A 25,459-nucleotide genomic window follows, 5' to 3' on the forward strand; every position below is an offset into this window, starting at 1 on the left:
CTCTGAGTTCAAACATCTTTCTATCAGTCCCAAGTGACTTTAATTCTCACACAGTTTACACAGCTCTTTTTGTAATAATTGAATAATTTTTGGCATAGTCTCTTAGGCAGAGGAAAGAATTCACTTAGAAATGAAAGGTAAATAGAGAGCTTAACCTGGTTAGTGAAAGAGACATTTTACAGTGTCATGAAAAGGCAATATTGTGAAGTCTATCTAATACCAGTCTCCTGCAAAAATGGGGGAAGAAAAATATAGGCATTAGAAATAGGTAAAATATCAATTGCAAGAGATTTTTAGTGACTCTTAGTTTTGAGAGTAAAAAAGACCTCACAGTGTTAGCTGAGTCTTCATGGACTTATTTCCTGCATGATAAACAGAAAGTTTATTTCCTGCATGATAAACAGAAAGATGCCTGCATCTCAGCTTCCTCAGCATCCCCTCACTTCCCATCTCTACCAGCTAGCACATACATACACACAGCACATAATCATACACAAACACCACATTCATGCAAACCACACATATCGGACATGTATTCCACACACCACATAATCATGCATGAACATCATACCAATGCATGCCATACACCAAACATAAACACACACAAACATACACACGCGCACATCACACCACAGAACCACTGTCTGTGTTTTTCAAAGGGAAGTCAATGCTGGAAAAGATTGTACAATAATGGTGTTTATGAAAAGTTATGATTATAGTGGTCTGAAAGTAACATATTCCTCACAGTTGTTTTCATGAATTACTTCTTTGTAATGTTTACAGTAAAGGTTTATGTTTGAGAAGATTTGTGAATTCTTTTAGCACAACCTTTGTTGGAAAAATGAGTTACAAGTGGTTCATTTTATGCTGAGGCTTTTGTCATCACCATTTATAACTATTCTGTTTATTCACTTTGTGAGAGCCATACAGAAAGCTAATGAATGTGTTTTATGAGAGATGATAAGAGCCCCACAATTTATTTTGATTGTCTCCATTTGGATTCTTCGTGTGCAGGTGCCACGATTTGGAATTGGTTTTGGCAGTGGCTTGCATATGTAAATATTAGATGCATGAAGTGAAAGCTCATTCAAATGATCTTCATCAGGAAGAATAGGGCAGCTTTATTAGTGCATTGTAGTTCTATTTTTCATTGCTTCTGGGCATACAAAATGTATAACCTACATATATCTGAATTTGTGTGTATAGGTGATCTCCATTGCACAAATACATAACATGGAGATTTTCAACATTTCTTTAAGCATTTTTGCAAATATTCTAAAAATAAATGGAATCTGAGCCTGTGATATTTTCATATCTGTAAAATATAGATTTCTCCTTTAGAAACTACATCGAGGATTCTTTCAGTTTGATATATTCTTATTGCTGAAATCTAAGTCTTAAAAAAAGAACCCATGACATTTTTTAAGCATTTGATGTTTTTCCTTCTTGTTTGTTGTTGTTAATGAAAAATCACATTAAGAAAGAACCAAACCTCATCTTATGTGCACCAGAAGAAAGATTACACTATTTCCTACCTCCCCAGCAAACCTAGAAAACCTCTCTAGGTTTTCTGCCCAATAAATTTGCATGAATTCAGACAAGTTTTCACAGGTATATTTTTTAATCAAGAATTGAATGGGGACGTAAAATTATAAGTGGGATGAGCAGTTGAAACTATGTCAGTGTGCATGTGTGTGTTCCACATCTGGCAGTGCTCAGGCTTATGCCTAGCTCTGCACTCAGGAATCACTCAAGGTGGGCTCAGGGGACCATATCAGGTGTCGGAAAGGAACCAGGTTGGCTATGTGCATGATAAGGGCCCTACCTGCTGTACTATCTCTCTGGCTACTGCAAGATTCCTGAGCTCAGAGTGTGCCCACTAAGGGTTTTAAAGATGTTTCTTCATATGGCAGGTTTTCATTAAACATGTGCCATGTGCTTGACACCTTCCCTGTCTTCCTCTCAGTCTTGTTCCCCTCAGAAAACTGCTGCAAAGCCTTTTATGAACCCTGGGTGCTAAATTTGGCAACTATAAGGACCAGAGTAAAGCACATATCACATCACACTGAAACTGTCCCCACATCTATCTCTTTGTTATTGTGATTCTTTGCACACTAGGATCTGTTGCTGTGATTCTTGAAGACTTGCAAGGAGGTTCTAAGTTGAGAGGCTAAGTACAAGACCTAGTTATGGCTCAAAAAAAGAATCACTCTCTGATAGTCTCTATAAAATTCATTGTAAATATGAGTGGATGGGGCCCATTGTCATACAGTTAATAAAAGGGCTAGACACAAAACACATCTGTTCAGGGGCTGGAGCAATAGTACAGTCGGTAGGGCATTTACCTTGCATGCAGTCGACCTGGGTTCAATCCTGTACATCTCATATAGTCCTCCATACAACGACAGCAGTAATTCCTGAGTGCAGATCCAGGAGTAACTCCAGATCACCACTGGGTGTGGACCACCCCCCATAAAAACAGACAAAACACAAATGTTCAGAGTCCTATTCCAATGTTCTTCTCTCCTTATGAGTCCTTTAATGAAGTGTATGATTTTAAGGAAAAAACAATTTGAGACTGGTTTCTTTCACCTCTTGCATCTTTAAATTGTCCTCTAGTGGGGTAGTTAGGTAATTATCCATCCTCTCTCCACTGCCCCTGCACCCCCACCACCACCCCAGCAATTGGCCTTATAGGAGGAGCAAAGCATCTGTGGCAAATTAAAAGTAACAATTTCCTTGGTGCTAGTCAGGGATTAAGAGGTTGAAAGGTTTACTGCTGAGTAACCCAAATGTGGCCTCAGGTGTGAAGTATCTAGAACTTTGGTAACTCTAGAGTTATTTATTTATTTATTTATTTATTTATTCATTTTATTAGTGAATCACCATGAGGTACAGTTACAAACTTATGAACTTTCGTGTTTGCATTTCAGTCATACACTGATCGTTTACCCACCCCCTCCACCAGTGCCCATTCTCCTCCGCCACCCCACTCTGCCTCTGTGGCAAGGCATTCCCTTTTGTTCTCTCTCCTTTTGGGTGTTTTAGTTTGCAATAGAAATACTGAGTGGCCTTCATGTTTGGTCTATGGTATACTTTAGGCACGCATCTTTCAACCCGAATGGGTCGTCCCATCTAGAGTTTTTAAAGGTCCCTTACCTCCTTGTAAATTCAGAAATGCCTTCTAGGTTGAGATCCACTGATGTTGAACAAATTTTACCGGAAATAATTATGTAAATTAGTATTACTGCCTAACCTTTCCATTGCATTTACAATGGAAATTGCATTTACAAATTTTGCAAATGCAGTGCAGTGTTTATTAAATAATCTTTTAATAGTTTTGTCAAGTAACCAGGAGCAATTGTGTGGTGTGGTGGAAGTAGCAGTAAGTTTGAGAACAGGCAGCTCTGTCTGTTCTAAGTCCCACCTTATCTTGATACCAGGCAAATTATTTGTTCTCAGATTGCAGCCTTATTCCTGTAGTGGACTCAGACTACTTGGTTTGTTTGAGGTCTCTGCAAATTTTCCTAAATTGTAAGCATAGAAAACTGTGTACCAGCTATGAGGCTGTACCAAAATCTTCCTTTCCTTTGAGAATCATGTTTCTTGAATGGATCATTGGCTCACATCTTCATTCCCACTTTTATCATAGCTCTGTATATTTTTCTCTAGTTCAGCAGCAGCAGCAGCTGTTTGACCCCAGGGACCTTCCTCAATGTTCTCTATTTCTGCCCATCATCCTGCTTAGGAGGCAGTTCTCAAGTTCCCATGGTCAGACAGTATTCAGTGGACTGACCACAAAGTACCACAGTACCTAGGAATTGGTGGTTAGAAGAGGGAGGGAAAATCTGGGCTGTCCACTCTCCCCTGTTCCTGGTGGGTCTTCCCCGCTGACCTCTCCACCCTCATGCCTTCAAAAAGATACTGCCTTCTGAGGCTCCAGCTTCTGCCAGTCAACCCTCATCATGATATTCTGATCCCAACAGATAACACTAGCTTTAAAATTTTTTTAATTTTATTTTCATAAAGTTCACAATGACTTATTACATTCAATATTCCAATGCCAATCCCACCACCATTAACCTTCCCACCACCACCCAAAATTTATTATTTTGATCAAAAATCATCATTTTGAATTTTCCCACAACCACCCAAGCCCACCCCCAAAGCAGGTCCTAAGTAATTTATTTTGTATTGATTGTTATGAATAATCCATTAAAAATGATTCGAAAATGTTTCCTTGGAGGAAACAATACCAGCTTTTGAGATCTCTTAACACTCCATCCTCCTGGTGTGCCTCTAGCACTAATAGTAACTTCCAGCCGATACTAATCTCTGCGACTCATCACCCTCCTTTGCTTAGCTTTTTGGCTCACTATCACTTTCATAAGTAGTTCCATGGTTTAAATTCCTTCTCCTTAACGCACCCAGAACAGTTTCTGTTTTCCTGACTGGGCCCTCACGACTCTTCTGAAGAGATAAAAACATCCAAATCATAATGATTAGAGTAAGTTAGATAGTGCTTCTTATGCTTTCCCCAGTTGTGATCCCTTTTTGCACTAGAAAATTTTATATACATATATCAATATGTATACTCAGTATACAAACCAACAATTTAATTATATTAACCATAAAGAAATTTAAAGCACATTTTTATTATTTTTGATTTAGGTTTTTGGTTTTCAGGCCATACCTGGGAGTGTTCTGAGGTTACTTCTGGCTCTGCACTTTGGGGATCACTCCTGGCAAGCCCAGGAACCACATATTGTGCCGGGGATCCAACTCAGGTCAGCCATGTGCAAAGCAAGTGACCTACTTGCTGTATTATCATTCTGGCCCCTTAAAGTAAAGTTTTAAAAATTTATGTGACCCAACTTGAGGGTTCTGCTCACAGTCTAAGTAGTTAGAAATTAGATGATCTCCAATCTGTGAAGATCATGATAGTACATGATAGTACAACCCCATCATGTAGAGACAGTGGTTTAGTGGTAGCATATGACCCAAGAATCTGAATATTTATTATAACATCCATGGAATATAGTCAACTTCAATTTTTCTGTGGCAAGGCCTCTTGCTATGAAGGCTGTTTTGTAGACACAATTCTCTTGGTTGGTCAATAAACAGTGACCCCTCCTCCCAGCACTGCTGACTTGACCTGGCTACTGTCTAGACCAGTGTTGAGCACCAGAATCACCTTTTGAAAATTCATGGTCTTAACAAAGAAACCAAAGACATATGATCAACAGAACTGGTAGGCTAAAAGAGTGGGGAGGGAAAAGGGACCATGGGATAATGATGGAGGGATCTGGAAACACTAGAGAAGGGATCACTATCAAAATAGTACTGTCAGACAGGTAAAGCTCATGCCCTGTCTGCTGTATTCTCACTCCGACCTCTAAATAGTATAATTTTTGTTTGTTTGCTTTTGGGCCACATACCAGTGGTACTGAGGATTACTCCTGGCTCTGTGCTTAGGGATCACTCCTGGTGGTGCTCAGGTTTCTGGGAATCAACCCCAGGTCAGCTGCATGCAAGCAAAACATCCTATCTGCCATACAATCACTCTTGCCCCAGCAGTGTTATTTTTTAGCCAAAGAGAATAGATACTAAATATCAGAAGAGAGAGATAAGCTATCACTCTGTCAAAAATTATATTGTTTGGAATGTATTCTTGTTTGCTGAACTCATACCCCAAAAATCTATTCATGTGAAAACTCAAGTTGCATCTGCTTAATGGCATGAGTTATTTGAGAAAATAATTTCAAACCACATTTCTAAGGAAATCTGTGTCTTATTCTTGTGCCCTTTCTTGGCTGCTAGAATTTCTGTATTCCAGATTCTTGCCAAAGATTATAACTCTGAGTGTTCAACTATCCAGTTTTTATCAAAAGGTTGGTTATGAGAAATAATATTCATGTAGGATTGCCTGGAGAATATACAATCCATTCATTCCTTGTCTAGATAATCTAAATATTATTCATGCTCTCCAGGAACAACTTCCTGTTAGTTTTCCCTTTACTGAGCATGTTAAGTGGGGAAAAAATCATGTTGTGGAATTTCTGAGCTGTGTTTTAAGAGAGAGAACAGAAAGCCATCATAGTTTTCTAGACAGAAAACCAGTAAGTTAGCAAGACAGGTGCACCAGAGTAGCACAAAACTACTCATCTGTAAGCCAGGAAGCAAAATGAGTATTACCTATTTATAGAGAGATTTTAAAAAAGAACTGTGGGCTGTAGAGATCACTCAGTGGGTTGAGCATACATTTTGTATGCAGAAAACCTCATTTTTATCCTCAGCAATATATGGTCCCCTGAGTTCTGGCAAGAGCAACCGCTAAGCATAGAACTGCGAGTAGGCCCTGAACTCTTGACAATTGTTACCCCAAAACAAAAAATGGGACTGTGAATCCTACTCAAAGAAATACACAGATTCAGTGCAATCACCATCAAAATAGTAGTATCATTCTTGAAGAACAAAAATCATTGAAATGCATATGGAAGCTCAAAAGACTCTATATAGCTGGAAAAAATATATTCTGAGAAAAAAGAATGGAAGTATAATGCTCCCTGATTTCAAACTATATTATAAAGCTAAAGTGATGAGTAGCATGATACTGGAATAAAATAGATGTATGGCTTAATCTAATAAAATTAAAGCCAAAAAATTCTAATACATGGACAAGGAACTAGTGCCCCCCCCAAAAAAAATAGAGAAAGGTCAGATTTCAATAAATGTTGTTGAGTAAACTGGATAACCACATTTGAAAGGGTGAAATTGAATCGCTAGCTCTCACTATAAACCAAGTGAATTCAAAATTGATGAAAGAGGGACTGGAAGGATAGTACAAGGGCAGGTAAGGCATTTTCTTGAATGCAACTGGTCTAGGTTTGATCCCTGGCACCTCAAATGGCTCCCTGTGTAGTGCCAAGAGTGACCGTCAACCACAGAACCAGGAGTGAACCCTGAGCACCACTGAGTGCCCCCCAAACAAAAGAAAACAAAAATTTTTATTAAAGTTTTGAATGTTGCACCTGAAACTGTAAACTACCTAGAATAAAACATAGGCTGTGGGCAGGAGAGAGAGTACAGAAGGTAGGACACATACCTTTCATGTAGTTGACCCAGGTTTAATCTCTGGTGTCATGTGTGGTCCCCTGAGCTCCGCCAGGAGTGATTCCTGAGTTCAGGAATAAGACTTGAGTGTTTCTAGTTCTGGCCCAAAAAAGAAAACAGTTCTATGTCTGTCATAGAATTATTGTACTCATTTGTGGGATATAAAAAGAGGTAGTATGAGACTAATACACAAGGACAGTGGAAACAAGGGAGGGGCAGCACTCTTGGTCCACAGTTGGAAGCCTGCTTCAAGTTCTGTGGAAGAAGGCAGTTGGGTTAGAGTAGGGACCACTATGACAAAGATAGTCAGAAGTGATCACTCTGGATGAGAACTGTGTGCTGAAAGTAGGTAAAGAAACACAATAACCTCTGAGCACCTGTATTAGAAACCATAAGTGCCCAAAAAGAGAGAGAAAGAGAGTGAAAGAAAAAAATGTCTGCCATAAAGGCAGGCTGGCAGGGGTGAGGGGGGGCAGGGGGAAACTGGGGACATTGGTGGTGAGAAATGTACACTGGTGAAGGGATGGATGTTGGAACATTGTATGACCAAAACCCAATCATGAACAGCTTTGTATCTCACAGTGATTCAATTAAAAAAAAAACAGACTACACAGTTTATGATATTGGCTTCAGTGACACCTTTGAGGACTTGCTATTGGCGAAGAAAAGAAAAGCAAAAATAAACAAATGGCATTCCAGCAGTGTACCAAGATTCCTTCGTGCCCCCTTAGCCACCCCCCCCGTTCCCCCCCACAGCCTATCCAACACTGGTCATTTAATTTTTTTTATATTCCCATAGGCCCTTATATAGATGTGAGGTATTATCTCATTGTAATTTTAACTTGCATTTCCCTGATAATGAGTGATAATGAGCATTTTTCAGATTCCTGCTGGCCATTTGTGTTCTTTGAAGAAATATTTCTTAGCACTTCACCCCATTTTTTGTTGGGTAATTTGAGAAGATTTTTCTTTTTACTGGAAATTTGTTATCCCTTTATACCTAGGCTAATAGTCCCTTCTCTCAAGCGTGGAAGGACCTCCCATTCAATAGGATAGCTTTTGTTTTACAGGTAGTTTCGTTAGAAACATTTTAGTTTGATGTAATTTCATGTGTTTAGTTTTGCTTTGGGATACAGAAACAGTAATCTGAAGAAATATGTGCATTCCTGTGTTTACTACAGTGTTATTTATGGTACCCAATGTAGGAAAGCAACATAAGTGTCCAGTGACAGATTAGTTAATATAGAAGACATGTATAAATGTGTATATGTATATAATCATATACACACAAAACACATATAGATGGAGAAAGACAATTGCCAGATGATTTTGCTCATATGCATTATGTAAAGATTCAAACCAAGGGAACATATAAAGCAAATCAAAACAAACTCACATATTCTAACTTCAAAACTTAGTTTACCAGAGGGGTGAGTCCAATCGAATAGTGATATTGGTACTTTGGCGGAGGACTTGGTGTGGTAATACTCACTGAAAAAGTATGAAGGTATCCTTCTAAAACATATAGCACTATACAGCTACACTTGTTCAATAAAAGAAAAAAAAAATTTTTTTATTTTGGGCCACACCTGGCAGTGCTCAGATCTTACTCCTGTCTCTGTGCTCAGGGCTCACTCCTGGCAGTGCTCAAGGGGGACCATATGGGATGTCAGGGATTGATCTTACGTCAGCCACATGCAAAGCAAATGCCTTACACACTGTACTATCTGGCCCCGGAGAAAAAAATGTCAGTGCAGTGAGTCAAGAATTATGCACTAGCCAAGAGGCTTTTCATATAGAAGGACAAAAGAAGCATTTTCAGATATGGAGTGGCTCTCAGGGGCCATCCATGTGTCTCTCCAGAGGAAACTTCTTAAATGTTCCAACCAGATGAAAACCAAAGTGAAAGAGAAAATATGGGACTAGGAGCAGAAGAAATAGTTCAGTGGCTTAGAGCACCTGCGTGCATGTGAATCGCCTCAAGTTCAGATTGCCTGTGCTGCAATGTGCAGTGTCCTGGCAGTTTTGTTGCTTGAGAGCCTGGCAGCTCTACTGTCTTCAGTCCCTGGCACCACAGTGATTTCTCTCTGGATCATCCTCAAAATGGGGTTGAGGCAAGGATGGGATCCTGGTGAGCATCACAGGTTTTTTTTTTCTTTTTGAGTCACACCCGGCGATGCACAGGGGTCACTCCTGGCTCATGCACTCAGGAATTACTCCTGGCAGTGCTCGGGGGACCATATGGGATGCTGGGATTCGAACCCGGGTCGGCCGTGTGCAAGGCAAACACCCTACCCGCTGTGCTATCACTCCAGCCCCGAGCATCACAGTTTTAAAAAGATGAAAAAAAGGGTTGGTGTGACCACCATGACCAGGAAGTGCAGCCTCTGGCAGTGTACGAGCATCACAGTGGCCGTGATGAGTACCTCAACCTTGATTGTGTCACATAAGAGTGCTCACAAAGCATTGCAGTTTAAAGGAGTGCAAATCCCCGTGGCCTGATGTATGACCCCTAGCAAATACCATAGCTAAAAAGCTTATGAGCATCATAGCCAAGTGTGTCTGCAGCCTCTTGGTCTTTACCACAGTCACCATCATAGAGGGAAGAGGAAGGAGATGAAAAAGCTAAAAGAAAAGAAAGGCACTAGGTTGAACTAAGAGATGACAAAGCATGCTGTCATGTTATACATTAAAGACAACATATTAGCTCAGAAATCAACAAGTATGACAATGGAACAGAGCAGGAGCCAGAAATAGACTATGATATATAAGTCCAGTTAATGTATGCTAAATATGGCAAGTTCTGTCCAATAAGAACAAGATATATTATGAAGTCACTGTCATAAGGCAATTAGCTTTCTATCAAGGGGAAGCTAGACTAAATGTCATTTGGAATAATGATCTAATGTTAAAAATAGAACCATGAAGGTGTCAGTAGAAACTACAGAAGAATACATGTGGAACATTGTGGAGGGCTGGGAGAGACTGTTTCAAGATAGTAAATCTGTAATCCAGAAAGGAAAACTTACCAGATTCCTTGAAAAGAAATGCCATGAACAATGCCAACAGAATAACAATAAGTTTTCAGCTAATATGACAGTGTTTCGTATACAAGGATATTTTGCAAATTAATTATAGACGTAAAGGTTAGTCACTATCTTATAAATGTAAACAAAAGGCATGAATTGAAAATGTGAGTCACCAATAAACCTATACCAAAAAATCAGACCCATCGAATGTAAGAGAATGATAATTTAAAAAAATTAGATGGCACAAACCTATAAGATCCCAGAACCTTTTGTTTTTATTATTGGGGGCCACACCTGGTGGTGCTCAGAACTTACTCCAGGCTCTGTACTTAGGGATCACTCCTGGCAGAGCTGGGGGACCTTACGGGATGCTGGGAATTACATCTGGGTTGGTAACATGCAAAACAAACGCCCTACTTGCTGTACTGTTGCTCAGGTAAATCGGCACTTTATTTTTTAAATCTACAATACTGTTAATAACGGTTCCTCATGGACATAATTTCATCACTGCACCCATAACCAATATATCTGTCTCCCTCTCCCAAGAAGTACAGTCCACTTCCCTTTCACCCCCCAACTCACTTGTGTGAATTTTGTTGCCTTTGATCCTTTGTTGCTATCTTGCTATGTATCTCTTAGTCCCACATAAAAAAGAGACTATTCTGTATCTGTCCCTGTCCTTGTGACTGACTTCACTCAGCATGATACTCTCTAGTTCAATCCATGTTGCTGTAAGTTGCAGGATTTTGTTCTTTGTTAAATTGGGAGACTTTTTATTTTTTATTTTTTTAATTTATTTATTTTTAATTAGTGAATCACCATGAGGGTACAGTTACAGATTTATACATTTTTGTGCTCATGTTTCCCCCATACAAAGTTTGAGAACCCATCCCTTCACCATTGCCCATTCTCCACCACCGGTAAACCCAACATCCCTCCTACCCTCCCCAATCCCATCTCCCCCCACCCCACCCTGCCACTGTGGCAGGGCATTTCCTTTTGTTCTCTCTCTCTCATTAGGTGTTGTGGTTCTCAATAGAGGTGTTGAGTGGCCACTGTGTTCAGTCTCTAGTCCACATTCAGCCCACATCACCCTTCCCCCGCATGGCCTCCGACCGCATTATACTTGGTGATCCCTTCTCTGAGTTGCCCTCTACCCAGAATGTGAGGCCAGCCTCCAAGCCCTGGAGTCAACCTCCTGGTACTTATTTCTACTATTCTTCTATTCTTGGGTGTTAGTCTCCTACTCTGTTATTCTATATTCCACAGATGAGTGCAATCTTTCTATGTCTGTCTTTCTCTTTCTGACTCATTTCACTTAGCATGATACAAGCCTCAGTGTTGATGGGAACATTGGTAAGCAGGTGCATTTCAAGCACTAGTTGCCTCAGTCTTTCTACACAGAGAAATGCCGCAATGGTCCTTCAAGTAGTTGGTGTTAACTTCTCAAGTTTTGGCCCCAACTTAGAGGATTCTTTCCCACAGAAATAAAAGCACTAGAACTTTAAAGATGTTTGGATAAGACTGTTTGTTCCTGCTCTGGTAATGGCAGCTGTCTGAATGTTCATCCACAAAAGTGTTCTGGGTGAGAGCATTAATGGTACAGCAAGTAGGGAACTTGCCTCACATGTGGCTGACTTGGGTTCTATCCCTGGCATCACGGATGGTTCTCTGAGCCCACCAGGAGTGATCCCTGAATGCAGAGACAGGAGTAAACCCTGAGCACAGCCAAGTATGACCCTGAAACAAACAAATAGACAAAATCCACAACAGGCTGATAAAGAGTCCGTCTTGTGGAATTTGGTGGAGCTACTTAAAAATGAGGTAGATTTTGAAAAAAAAAAAACTTTAACATATATTGCTAAAAGCAAGAGACAGAAGTGTGTGTGTGTTTATGTATGTGTGTGTGTGTGAGTGTATTTTAACCAGCACAGGGAAGATTTTGAAATGATGTACATCAACCTTTTATCTAGGGGAGTAAGGTTAGAATGTGATTTTTATTTTATGTCTTAATATTTTAAAAATTGGCCACAATGAGCAAGAATCTCATCTATAAGAAAAACATAATTGTAGCAAGATGGGTTTGTGGGATTGTCCTTTGACTTGTTGTCATCTTACCCTGTGTTTCTCAGCTGAGCTCTTATGCTCCTCTGGGGACCCTAGGATATTCAGAGAGTAAAATTGCATAAGGGGGAGGGAGTGAATGATAGGACACAGGGCCACAGTAAGAAAACAAGGTTGAAAAGTGGCTGTGGTCTGTAAAACACTGAAAAACACTGATTGGGCATTTAAGTAACTGATTGCTTCTTTCTTTATTGCTTTTCCCTTGGATACTCAGTCAAATTGGGACATGTATAGAGTATTCACTGACTTGATGAAGAGTCATATGGTTTACGTCCTATCTATGCTTTATAATACGCTCTGTAGAACCCAAACTGCTGTCATCTTTCTGCCTAACTTTGTCTTGCTCCCAGATAGATTTTTCCAAAGTTTTATTTAGAGCAATAACAGAAAATGAAGAAATATCAAATACAAGGGAGTCTTACCAAACATTTAGATAATTAAAATAAGCTTTATGGGCTCAGCACAAAGAGAAAATGCTGGGATTCGAAGCAAAAAAAAATTAACTTTTGAATAATGGAAGCACAATTTATATATGTTTTATTTATTTATTTATTTATTTACTTATTTATTTATTTATTTTGCTTTTTGGGTTATACCCAGCGATGCACAGGGGTTACTCCTGGCTCTGCACTCAGGAATTACTCCTGGCAGTGCTCAGGGGACCATATGGGCTGCTGGGAATTGAATCTGGGTCGGCCACGTGCAAGACAAACACCGTACCCACTGTGCTATTGCTCCAGCCCCATATGTTTGTTTTAATCAATTGTATGGTTTTCTAACTGCATTTTAACCAATTGAATTCCTACAGCTACTGCTGATCAGTTTGGGGGGATGAAAGGGAGATGAGTAAATAATGACCAATAATTTCTATTTTTAACAGGAAGCTGGGAAGGAAAACAGTCTCAACAATGCATAGGCCACCAGTCACGACCAGCTACAGATGACTTGCCATTTTGTTTACAAAGGTAAGAAAACAGAGCCTGAGACTAAACATGATGACCACTCAATACCCCTATTGCAAATCACAACATCCTAAAGGAGAGAGAGAGAACAATTTGGAATGCTCTGCCACAGAGGCGGAGTGGGGTGGGGAGATGGGATGGGGGGTGGGAGAGATACTGGGTTCATAAATGGTGGAGAATGGACACTGGTGGAGGGATGGACTCTCGAACATTGCATGAGAGAAAAACAAGCACGAAAATGTGTGAATCTGTAACTGTACCCTCACTGTGACTCACTAATTAGAAATAAATAAATTATTAAAAAAAAGAAAACAGAGCCTGTCGTATTAATGACTCATTGTAGAGTCCATACTTTTCTTACTGTATATCATTTAAAGATATTCTAAATCCTATATCTAGTTCCTGACCTTTTGCATTGGCATTATCAAATTTAAAATGGCAAGCAAATGGAAGCATAGAAAATTTTGTGAATATCATTATGCCTTAGAGGCAGAACCAGGAGAAGTTGTCGCCACTATTAACTACTGTGGTTGAGCTGTTTTTCTACTAAGAGTAGTGCTTTCCTTTAAAAGGTAACTACTCATTGTAGAATACTTGGAGATAGCAGACTATAGAAATAAATGCCCAAAGTCTCTAAAATGTCATGCTGAGTGAAGTCAAAAGGAGAAGGGCAGGGATAGAGTGAGCTGTCTCACATGTGGGATATAAAAATACACAGTTAAAAAACAACAAATGGCTGCATGCAACAGAACTGGAGAGCTGGTTCACAGAACTGAGTTAGAGGGTGAGGGGGTTGGGGTACCTGGGTGGATGGGAGGAACCATTGGGATATTAGTGGAAGCAAGGATCCCTGAGGTGGGATGATGTATGCATAAAACTGTCATTAACAGTATTGTAAATCTCATCACCTCAGTGAAATGTAATATGAAGGGAAAAAAATTATACCTTGACAATATTGAAATTGGACAATCAGTGATGACCATAATGTTATTTTGTGTAGGTGTTAGGTATTCTATTAATGAATACCTAAAACCTGTAGGATATTAGCCAAAATTGGTCCAGTAAAATATTTCAAAATATAAAATAATCAATTAACATACAAATCTCTACCCCAAATGTAAAAAAATCCAGCATCAGTAATCAACTTCTGTCCATTTCTTCCTCCTCGTTGTATGTATATAGGAATATATGTGAACATAATTTTTAAATTTTATTGTTTTGGTTTGGGGCCACACCTGGTAATATTCAGGGCTTACTCCTGGCTCTGCTCAGAGGTCACTCCTGGCTGTGCATAGTGGACCATATGCAATGCTAGGAATCAAACCAGGGTCTGCCATGTACATGGCTAGAGCCTTAACCTCTGTACTATCTTGTAATCCCTGTAACTTTTTAAAAAATAATGTGTTTCATACATATTTACCTTGACTTTCATAGTTTTAATGAATGTTCCTGAACTGGTGTGGAAACTATGTGTGGAAACTGGTGTGGAGACTAGGAACAAATAGTGATCATTACTGTGACCATTTTGACAGCCATTTGCTGCTTACCAAAACATCCCCAGACATCTACATACCACTCTTAGCTGGGTGGCCTTGGTTATTTTGTAGGTCTCTGTGACCTTTGTTAAACATTGCCTGGTAGAAAACAGCCTTTGAAGTCAGGTGACATTTCAGGACCTCTCTTTGTAATCAGCATATATCTTGTGTTGTTAAAAGGAATTATTTCTTTAAAATTCACTGACCTTGGGATCAAAGAAATAGTACAGCAGGTAACAAAGAAATTTAGGAAACATATTCAATGTCCATTAATAAATAGGCGTTAAGGTTTGTGGTAAAATTATTCTGACACTCCATTATCTAATATTTAGTGACTCAAAAGCAATATTAAGTTTAATGAAAAGGACAGATTCAAAATTATATATGATGTTTGATTTCAACTTTGTTTAAAAAATACTTTTGGGGGAGCAGAGACATAGTATGGCAGATAAATTGCTTGCCTTGCATGTGGCTGACCCAAGTTTGGACAACAGCACCTAGTACGGTCTCTTGAGCCCTGCCAGGATGGAGGGATCCCTGAGTTTATTTTTTTTAATTTTTAAAAAATATTTTATTTTAATTTTATTAATCTTTTATTGAATCACCATGAGCTATAGTTACAAAACTGTTATGTTTGAGTTTTAGTCATACAATGGTGATTCCTGAGTTTAAAGGCAGGAGGAAACCCTGAGTACCACCAGTTGTGGCCCCAAACTAATAATAATGATATATTTGGAAGAGATCAAATGTGTTATAAAATAGTCAAATATCATTAATTATTACTTTATTATTATTACTTTATTAATTATTGCTCTATTTTTCAAATAAAATGCCCTGTTTTACTTTCTTAGGAAGGAAAAATATATAAATCTTAAATTTCTAAATTGAAAATTACCATGAGGCTAGAGAAGTTGTACGCTGGGCAGGACCTGGGTTCAATATCAGCATTCCATATGATCCCCTAAGCACTGCCAGGAATGATTTCTGAGTACAGAGCCAAGAGTAACCTGTGAGCATCACCATATATGGCCCCCAAAACAGAAAAGCACAAACTTACTTAAAAAAAAACAGAAGCAATTGAAAAATACTACCTATGCACTTGACAAAAATACATCAAGGAGTTCACTTAGTTTTTGAAACATTTAATTCCAAATTAACTGCCAAATAGTTTTAAGAGCTCTTTGTATCTGGACATTGAAATTATGTCCTATGTGGTATTATTTTTTTTCTTTTTGCTTTTTGGGTCACACCCGGTGATGCACAAGGGGTCACTCCTGGCTCATGCACTCAGGAATTACTCCTGGAAGTGCTCAGGGGACCATATGGGATGCTGAGAATCGAATCTGGGTAGGCCGCTTGCAAGGCAAACACCCTACCCACTGCGCTATCACTCCAGTCCCGTACGTGGTATTATTTTATATTTTTTAAGTTATTTTTATTTTTAGGGATGTGACTCAAGTGGTACACACATATGATTTCTGCCCCCGCTCCCATCCCCCATAGCACCATGTGGACCCCCAAACTTCCTTACAACATATATCAACATCAAAAGAAATGAGAGCAAGATCATTAAAAAGAATAACTTTGTACACCTGGTACCTAAAGAAAATAGTAAATTTTAGAAAAAATAATACTTTTTTTGAAGTTGTTTGTAATCCTACTGAGAAGTTATCACTATAGAAATATCTACAGTCTGAAAACCTTTCTCATTTTAATAGTAAAAAATGGAAGGTGCTGGGGCTGGAGCCATAGCACAGCAGGTAGGGTGTTTGCTTTACACTCGGCCGACCTGGGTTCGATTCTCAGCATCCTATAAGGTCCCCTGAGCACCACCAGGGGTAATTCCTGAGTGCAGAGCCAGAAATAACCTCTGTGCATCATCAGGTATGACCCAAAAAGAAAAAAAAGTGGAAGGTGCCACTAATCCATGCCAACTGTTTAAAGATGCCAGCTCATTGAAGCCTTCCCAGGGATCGTGCATACAGTCTGACTGAAGATGTGGAACCCTTAAATTGTGACATTTTCACTTTTCTCCAGTGGGTCAGCTCTTTTCCCAAACGCAAAACACTTAGGCATGGGGCCAAAGTGATAGTACAGTGGGTAGGGTATTTGCCTTGCACACAACTGACCCGGGTTCGATTCCCAGCATCCCATATGGTCCCCTGAGCACTGCCAGGAGTAATTCCTGAGCGTCTGAGCCAGGAGTAACCCCTGAGTATCACTGGGTGTGACCCAGAAGGCAAAAGATAAAAATAAACTAATAAAATAAGATGGTTGAGCTAAGCTTCGACTTGAAGCTGACTTTTAAATAAAGATCTAAAGAAGATAGCCAGGTGTCTAGGAAAGATGTTTTTGACAGAAAAGAGCTAAGGCAAAAGCCTTAAAGAAGCTGTATGTTGGTTTACTGGAGGAACAGCCAAAGGTTTTTGAAATGGAAGGAATTAGGGGGCACTAAGGGGTTGAATCAGAGTTGAGAAGGAATTGGAAGAGAGAATTGGTAAGTCATAAAGGGTCACACTGTTAGGGCCTCATTCTACACTGGGTGAATTGGGAAACCACAAAAGGGTCTTAAAGGAAGGTTTACACAGTCCAATTATAATTAAAGACATCAATGGTTTCTAAGGTGGAATAGATTATAAAAAGACAAAGGGACCCTGAGCAGTCCCTTTGTGAGACCGCAAAAACATCCAGGCATTGACTGGTGACTGTCCAGGCATGTGCAGCAGGACTGAAGAGAAATGATGATTGGATTCTGCCAGTTTTCCCAATGCTTTGCTCATACTCTGTCTGTGGCATAAGAGACTCTCCAAGATTTGAGACTTGAGAAACAAGAAGTTGTATATGCTATCAGCTATGATGGGGCAGGTACAAATAAAGAAAGTTTAGGAGGCAATTTCTTAGACTGTTTTAGGTTTTCAAATGTTGCCTGTCAGATATTCTGGTGGAGAGATCAAGAATAGATATTAGGTTGGATAGAAGATATGTGACAGGGTAATCTGGAGTTAAGAAGAGAGATTTTTATTTTATAAAAATAAAAAATTATTGAATTTTATTTTATTTTTTAGATGTTGTTACTTTGGAGGCCAAACCAGGCTGTGCTCAGGGCATACTCCTGCTCTGCACAGATCATTCCTGGTGGGCTGAGGGGTCTATATGGGGTGTTAGGGATCAAACCTGGGTTGACTGCATGCAAGGCAAACACCCTACCTTCAGTACTACTGTTCTATCCCCCAGACAGAATTTTAGAGAACCTGGGTAGGAAAGAGAACCAAGACAGAGATTTGAACACTCTAATACTAATATTAGAAAAAGAGGAAGAGGAACAATCTGAGGAGACTAAGAAGTGATCAACCAACATGTGAGGGAAGAACAAAGCAAAAATACCTAAGAGTATGATGCTTTATAAGCCAAGTGAAAAAAATTAATGAAAGAGGCAATGATTCTTATATTGGCGTTTTGTTAGCTCAAGCAAAATGGAGGCTTGGAATTCACCAGTGGATTTGATAATTTGGTGATGTTGAGAGGATATTCTCGGGAGCGGGAGGAGCAACATACTAGTGAGAGTGTGATTAAGAAAAAGTATGATAAGCATCTTTTACAAAGAGTTTTGCTACTAGCGGGAAATACTAACATGAAGGGAGTGTGAAATCATCTTTATTTTGTGAAATTAAAGGAATAGCAGAATGCTGATGGAAATGAAATGGGGTGAAAAATTGCTGATGAGGGAAAAATGGAAAATTGCAGGAATATGACCTTGAATAGGTGAGGGAGACAGGAGAGCTCTGTAGAATTTAAATAGTATTTTTATGTTTAGAAGTTATTAACTTTTGTCACATCCATTGCTGGTGTTTTCTGCCTTGTTGCTTTTTTTTTATTAAGTCATGATTCATTTTGACAAAAGAATTGATTATTTGGAATAGTCACATCAGTTTTTTCAATGACTTTTTTATTTATAAAATCCCTAGTTTATTCAGTGATCAAATGTCAGCTAAATATTCACCTATGTAATTCCTCAAGTGATTTGAGCTTTGGGGTGGGGTGATAAAAATTTTTATCCTGCCCCCACCCTGTACCTGACATTATTTAAAAAATTAAAACAGCTTTCTGAGAGTCAGAGAGAGAATTCAGGGGATAAGGTATTTAGCTTGCATGCAACCAGATGCCAGTTTGATTCCACGTACCGAATGCCCCCCCCCAAGTACCTATAGTGTGATCCCTGAGCACATAACCAAGATTAGCCCTCAACCATTGCCAGGTATGGATCCACGCTCCCTCAAGTAAAACTATAAAAAAAATTTTAGCACAGAAGTCAAATCAAAATGGGTGAAGGACTTCCAAATCAGACCAGAATTAGAACAAAACATATTGCAATCTCTCCATGGCATTGAAACTAGCGGCATCTTTAAAGATGAATCACCACTGATCAAGCAAATGGGACTACACCAAACCAAAACCTTCTGTACCTCAAAGGAAACAATGACCAGAATACAAAGATACCCCATAGACTTGGAGAAGTTATTTGCCCACCAATCATCCAGTAAAGAGTTAATATCCAAGATATATAAAGTACTGTTAGAACTCTACAAGGACAAAACATTCAACCCTGACAAAAATGGGAAGAAGAGCACTGTAGCACTGTCATCCCGTTGTTCGTTGATTTGCTCGAGTGGGCACCAGTACCGTCTCCATTGTGAGATTTGTTGTTACTGTTTTTGGCATATCAAATACGAGTATGCTTGCCAGGCTCTGCTGTGAGGGCGAGATACTCTCGGTAGCTTGCTGGGCTCTCCAAGAGGGATGGAGGAATAGAACCCGGGTCAGCTGCATGCAAGGCAAATGCCCTACCCATTTGGCTATCACTCCATGAACAGAAAATACAAATGGCCAAAAGGCATATGAAAAAAATCACTTCATCGTCAGGGAAATGCTAATCAAAGCATCAGTGAGTTTTTACCTCACACAAGAGACTGGCACACATCAAAAAGAACAAATATAACCAGTGATTGTGTGGATGTGGGGGAAAAGGGACCCTCATTCAGTGCTGGTGGGAATGTCAACTGGTTTCAGTCTTTTTGAAAGACAATATAGGCATTCCTTAAAAAAAAAAAAAAGACTAGTACGGCAAGCATTATCCTCAACGGGGGAAAACTAAGGGCCTTTCCTCTAAGATCAGGTACAAGACAAGGATGCCCGCTCTCACCACTTCTCTTCAATATAGTACTGGAAGTACTTGCGATAGCCATTAGACAAGAAAAAGAGATTAAGGGCATCCAGATAGGAAAGGAAGAAATCAAACTCTCACTATTTGCAGACGATATGATACTATATCTAGAGAAGCCTAAAGCCTCTACTAAGAAACTCTTAGAAACAATAGACTTATACAGTAAAGTTGCAGGCTACAAAATCAATACCCAAAAATCCATGGCCTTCCTATACACAAACAATGAGGCAGAGGAAAGGGACATGAAAAAAGCAATCCCATTCACAATCGTGCCCCAGAAAATCAGGTACCTCGGAATCAGCTTAACCAAGGAAGTAAAAGACCTTTACAAAGAAAACTACATAACGCTACTCCATGAACTCAAAGAGGACATGAGGAAATGGAAACATATACCCTGCTCGTGGATAGGGAGAATCAATGTCGTCAAAATGGCAATACTCCCCAAGGCATTATACAGATTCAACACGATCCCTATAAGTATACCCATGACATTCTTCAAAGAAATGGATCGAGCAATCCTAAAATTCATATGGAACAACAAACGCCCACGGATAGCTAAAACAATTCTTGGGAAAAAGACGATGGGAGGCATCACCCTCCCCAACCTCAAACTTTACTACAAAGCAGTAACAATTAAAACAGCATGGTGCTGAAACAAAGGCAGAGCCATAGACCAATGGAACAGGGTGGAATATCCCTACACACAACCCCAAATGTATGATCAACTAATCTTTGATAAGGGAGCAAGAGATGTGAAGTGGAGCAAGGAAAGCCTCTTCAACAAATGGTGCTGGCACAACTGGACAACCACATGCAAGAAAATGGGCTTAGACCTTGACCTGACACCATGCACAAAAGTCAGATCAAAATGAATTAAAGACCTCAACATTAGACCACAAACCATAAGGTACATTGAAGACAAGGTCAGCAAAACCCTCCACGATATTGAAGATAAAGGTATCTTCAAAGGTGACACGGAACTAAGCATTCTAGTAAAAACAGAGATCAACAAATGGGACTACATTAAACTAAAAAGCTTCTGCACCGCAAAAGATACAGTGACCAGAATACAAAGACTATCCACAGAATGGGAAAGGATATTTACACAATACCCATCAGATAAGGGGTTGATATCAATGGTATATAAAGCACTGGTTGAACTCTACAAGAAGAAAACATCCAACCCCATCAAAAAATGGGGCAAAGAAATGAACAGAAACTTTACCAAGGAAGAAATACGAATGGCCAAAAGGCACATGAAAAAGTGCTCTACATCACTAATCATCAGAGAGATGCAGATCAAAACAACCACGAGATACCACCTCACACCACAGAGATTAGCACACATCCAAAAGAACAAAAGCAACCACTGTTGGAGAGGATGTGGGAAGAAAGGGACCCTTCTACACTGCTGGTGGGAATGCCGACTGGTTCAGCCCTTCTGGAAAACAATATGACGATTCTCAAAAAATTAGATATTGAGCTCCCATTTGACCCAGCAATACCACTGCTGGGAATATATCCCAGAGAGGCAAAAAAGTATAATCGAAAAGACATCTGCACATGTATGTTCATCGCAGCACTGTTTACAATAGCCAGAATCTGGAAAAAACCCGAATGCCCTAGAACGGATGACTGGTTGAGGAAACTTTGGTACATCTATACAATGGAATACTATGCAGCTGTTAGAAAAAAGGAGGTCATGAATTTTGTACTTAAGTGGATCGGCATGAAAAGTTTCATGCAAAGTAAAATGAGTCAGAAAGAGAGAGACAGACATAGAAAGATTGCACTCATCTATGGCATATAGAATAACAGAGTGGGAGACTAACACCCAAGAATTGTAGAAATAAGTACCAGGAGGTTGACTCCATGGCTTGGAGGCAGACCTCACATTCTGGGGAAAGGGCAACTCAGAGAAGGGATCACCAACTATAATGTAGTCGAAGGCCATGTGGGGAAGGGAGTTGTGGGCTGAATGAGGGCTAGAGACTGAGCACAGTGGCCACTCAACACCTTTATTGCAAACCTCAACAGCTAATTAGAGAGAAAGAACAGAAGGGAATGCCCTGCCACAGTGGCAGGGTGGGGTGGGGGGAGATGGGATTGGGGAGGGTGGGAGGGATGCTGGGTTTACTGGTGGTGGAGAATGGCCACTGGTGAAGGGATGGGTTCCCGAACTTTGTATGAGGGAAGCATAAGCACAAAAGTGTATAAATCTGTAACTGTACCCTCACGGTGGTTCACTAATTAAAAATAAATAAATTTTAAAAAAAGACTAGGAAATTAACACTAGTGGTGGGATGGTGTTCAAATATTACATGCCTAAAACTCAACTATCAATACATTTGTAAATCATAGTTCTTTGATTAAATGTTTTTGAAAAGTATGTAAGAAAAACAAAACAACTAGAAATTGAGCTTCCATAGGACCTAGCAGTTCCACTCTTTAGAATATATCCCAAGGGTCCAAAAGCACAATGCAGAAAGGACGTCTGCATCCTTATGTTCACTGAAGCATTATTCACAAAAACCAAAATCTGAAATTAACCCAAGTGCCCAAGATCAGATGACTATATAAAGAAACTGTGGTACATATTCACAGTGGAATACTACTCAGCCATAAGAAATGATAGTCATGCAATTTGCTGCAATGTAGATAAATCTGGGGAGTATCATGCTGAGTAAAGTTAGCCAGAGGGAGAGAGACCAACACCACTGAATGATCTCTGTCATAAATGGGATATAAAGAAACATAAGTGGGATATAAGAGAACAACAAAGCTCCAAAGGCTAGAAATGAAGAACAGGAAAGCAGTTCTTCAGTAGGATGCTTGCTATTGAAAGAGGGCTTGAGAGATGAGTTAAAGAGAAAACTAGAACAATGGTGAGAGGGCAAGACCTGGCACCTGAGGCAGGCTTTGGGACAGGAGGGAATCTGGGTAGACTGGTGGAGAAAAGTGGACACTGTTGAAGGGATTGCTGTTGGAAAAGTGTATGCCTGAAAATTATGAGTAACTTTGTAATTGTAATTCATGGTGACTAAAAAACTAAAAATTAATTTAAGATAAATATATATTTTGACATTTATGAGAAGTAACATACTTTTTGTTCCAATAATTTATTATTTAAAACTTCCCAAAATGTTATGAAACTATTAGAAAAAAGAAAACTTAAGTAATCTAGCACATGCAGCTTGGGCAGCAGTAGGTTATAAAATATCTGTCCCTGCAAGCTTTATTTTCTAATATGAATGATTGGGCTAACATGAAATTGAAAACATTATATGAGCGTGATGTGATAGGTAAGCTGTAATAGTTTCAATGAGCAACCTTATCAGAATTCATCTTCTTATTCTTGATGGGTTTTATTTCATTGTTGTAAGTAAATGTTTTTCAGGTAACTAGCGTTGGTTTATCACATTATATAAATTCCAGATACACAGTGTTATAATTTAGCATCTGTATATGTTTCATACAATTAATCCTGTCTCCTGATTTGCTCACTATCCCCCTCCCCTCTAGTAACCATCAATCTATTCTCTGTGTCTGAGAGGATTTTATTTAGGTCATTTTGCTTATTTGCTTTTTTTCTTTTTATCCCAGATATAAATGAAACCTTAATATCCTTATCTTTGTCCTTATGAATTATTTGATATGGCATAATGCCCTCTGGGCCCCTCCAGTTATTGCAAATAATATATATATAGCTTAGTATTTCATTTTATATATAATGCATCTTCATTATTCATTCATGTCATGGATAGGGACTTAGGTTTTCTCCCTGTCTTGACTGTTGTGAATAATGCTTAATAAACATTGGGGTGCATTTGTCTCTTAGTATTATTTTCATTATTTAAGAATCCAGAAATAGAATTGAGGCTAGAATGCGTGCTTTGTGTACAGGAGACTCATGTTTGAGCCTCAGCACTAATTTACTTTCCCAGAAGCAAGTATGGGCTTCTTTTTCTCCTCATCTCCACCAGCACTGACTTTTAGATAATAGCCCTTTTTACTAGTGGACTGGAGCGGTAGCACAGCATGTATGGCATTTGCCTTGCACATGCCCAACCCGGGTTTGATTCCTCCGTCCCTCATGGAGAGCCCAGCAAGCTACCGAAAGTATCCCGCCCTCATGGCAGACTCTGGCAAGCTACCTGTGGCGTATTCGATATGCCAAAAACAGTAACAACAAGTCTCACAATAGAGACATTACTGGTGCCAGCTCGAGCAAATCGATGAACAATGGGATGAGAGTGCTACAGTGCTACAGTTAAAATGACAATTATCTAAAATCTGTATATCTCACTTCACTGTGAGATACCATAGTGAGGTGATGGTTCACTGTAGTTTTGATTTTTATAATTCAATTTTTTTTTAATTTTTTTTTTTTTGCTTTTTGGGTCACACCCAGCAATGTTCAGGGGTTACTCCTGGCTTTGCACTCAGGAATTACTCCTGGCAGTGCTTGGGGGACCATATGGGATGCCGGGGATCGAACCCGGGTCGGCCGCATGCAAGGCAAATGCCCTACCCGCTGTGCTATATTTATATTATATTATATATTACAATATAATTCAAATTGTATTGATTGACCATTGTTCTTATAATTCTGTATAATTTCTAAAGTACAGTTTCATATTACCCCAATAGATAAAATTGGGGAAAGTCACTAGTTATGTCACAATGGGCATAACAGTAGAAAACTCGGGAGAAGTCCCCTCCCCGCCCCCTGCCCGCCGCGGCTCGGGGCTTCTCCTGAAGCCCCTGCCTGGCACCTGTCCGCCGCCGCCGTCGGATCCTGACCAATCTCCATCCTGCAGGTAAACAGGCAATCCCTTGGAGAGCCTGCCTCAGCGCGGAGAAGTCCCCTCCCCGCCCCCTGCCCGCCGCGGCTCGGGGCTTCTCCTGAAGCCCCTGCCTGGCACCTGTCCGCCGCCGCCGTCGGATCCTGACCAATCCCCACTCTGCTGCTTAGGGGCGTGTCCTCATCTTAGGGGGCGTGGCCTAAAAAGTGGGCGTGGCTTCTTTCCGGAGCGGCCAACGCTGACGCGGCCGCAGTTATTCTTTGCTACCTCAGCCCAATCCGTACTGTGTATTCCTTTGAAAACTCACTTTTGCGAGCTCAAACATTTACGCAAAATAGCCATTTGCTTAGGCTGACACTATAAAAGCTATCAGTGAATAAGGGAAGTTTAGCACAACCGGAGCCCCTTCTTCCCACAAAAAGGAAGAGGAATAAAGAACTACAAGGTGCCAACTCTGCACTTCCGTGACAATATGAAGAAACAGCGAAAATCCCCTCCACCAAGAGAGGGAGAACAAAAGATACTAGAAACCTCAAAAGAGTCTCCCAACATCTACGACCTCTCAGATAAACAATTCAGAGAGGAAATATGGAGGAGAGTCGACCTACTCCAAGCAAATATGGAACAGACATCCAATAAATTAAGGGAGGAGATGAATCAAGCGCTGGAA

General features: G+C 39.8%; 1 protein-coding gene across 3 annotated transcripts in view; it reads left to right on the forward strand.

Annotated features, from left to right (window-relative positions):
- Window positions 1-25,459, forward strand: part of PIP5K1B (phosphatidylinositol-4-phosphate 5-kinase type 1 beta) — a 354,670-nt gene that overhangs the window by 109,334 nt on the left and 219,877 nt on the right. For all 3 annotated transcript variants that reach the window (XM_055132200.1, XM_055132196.1, XM_055132192.1), the window contains one exon: window positions 13,147-13,231. The gene's annotated coding sequence lies outside the window, so the exon portion shown is untranslated. The remainder of the gene's footprint in view (window positions 1-13,146; window positions 13,232-25,459) is intronic.

This window comes from Sorex araneus, chromosome 1, assembly GCF_027595985.1.
Source record: "Sorex araneus isolate mSorAra2 chromosome 1, mSorAra2.pri, whole genome shotgun sequence".
In the NCBI taxonomy this organism is placed as follows: domain Eukaryota; kingdom Metazoa; phylum Chordata; class Mammalia; order Eulipotyphla; family Soricidae; genus Sorex; species Sorex araneus.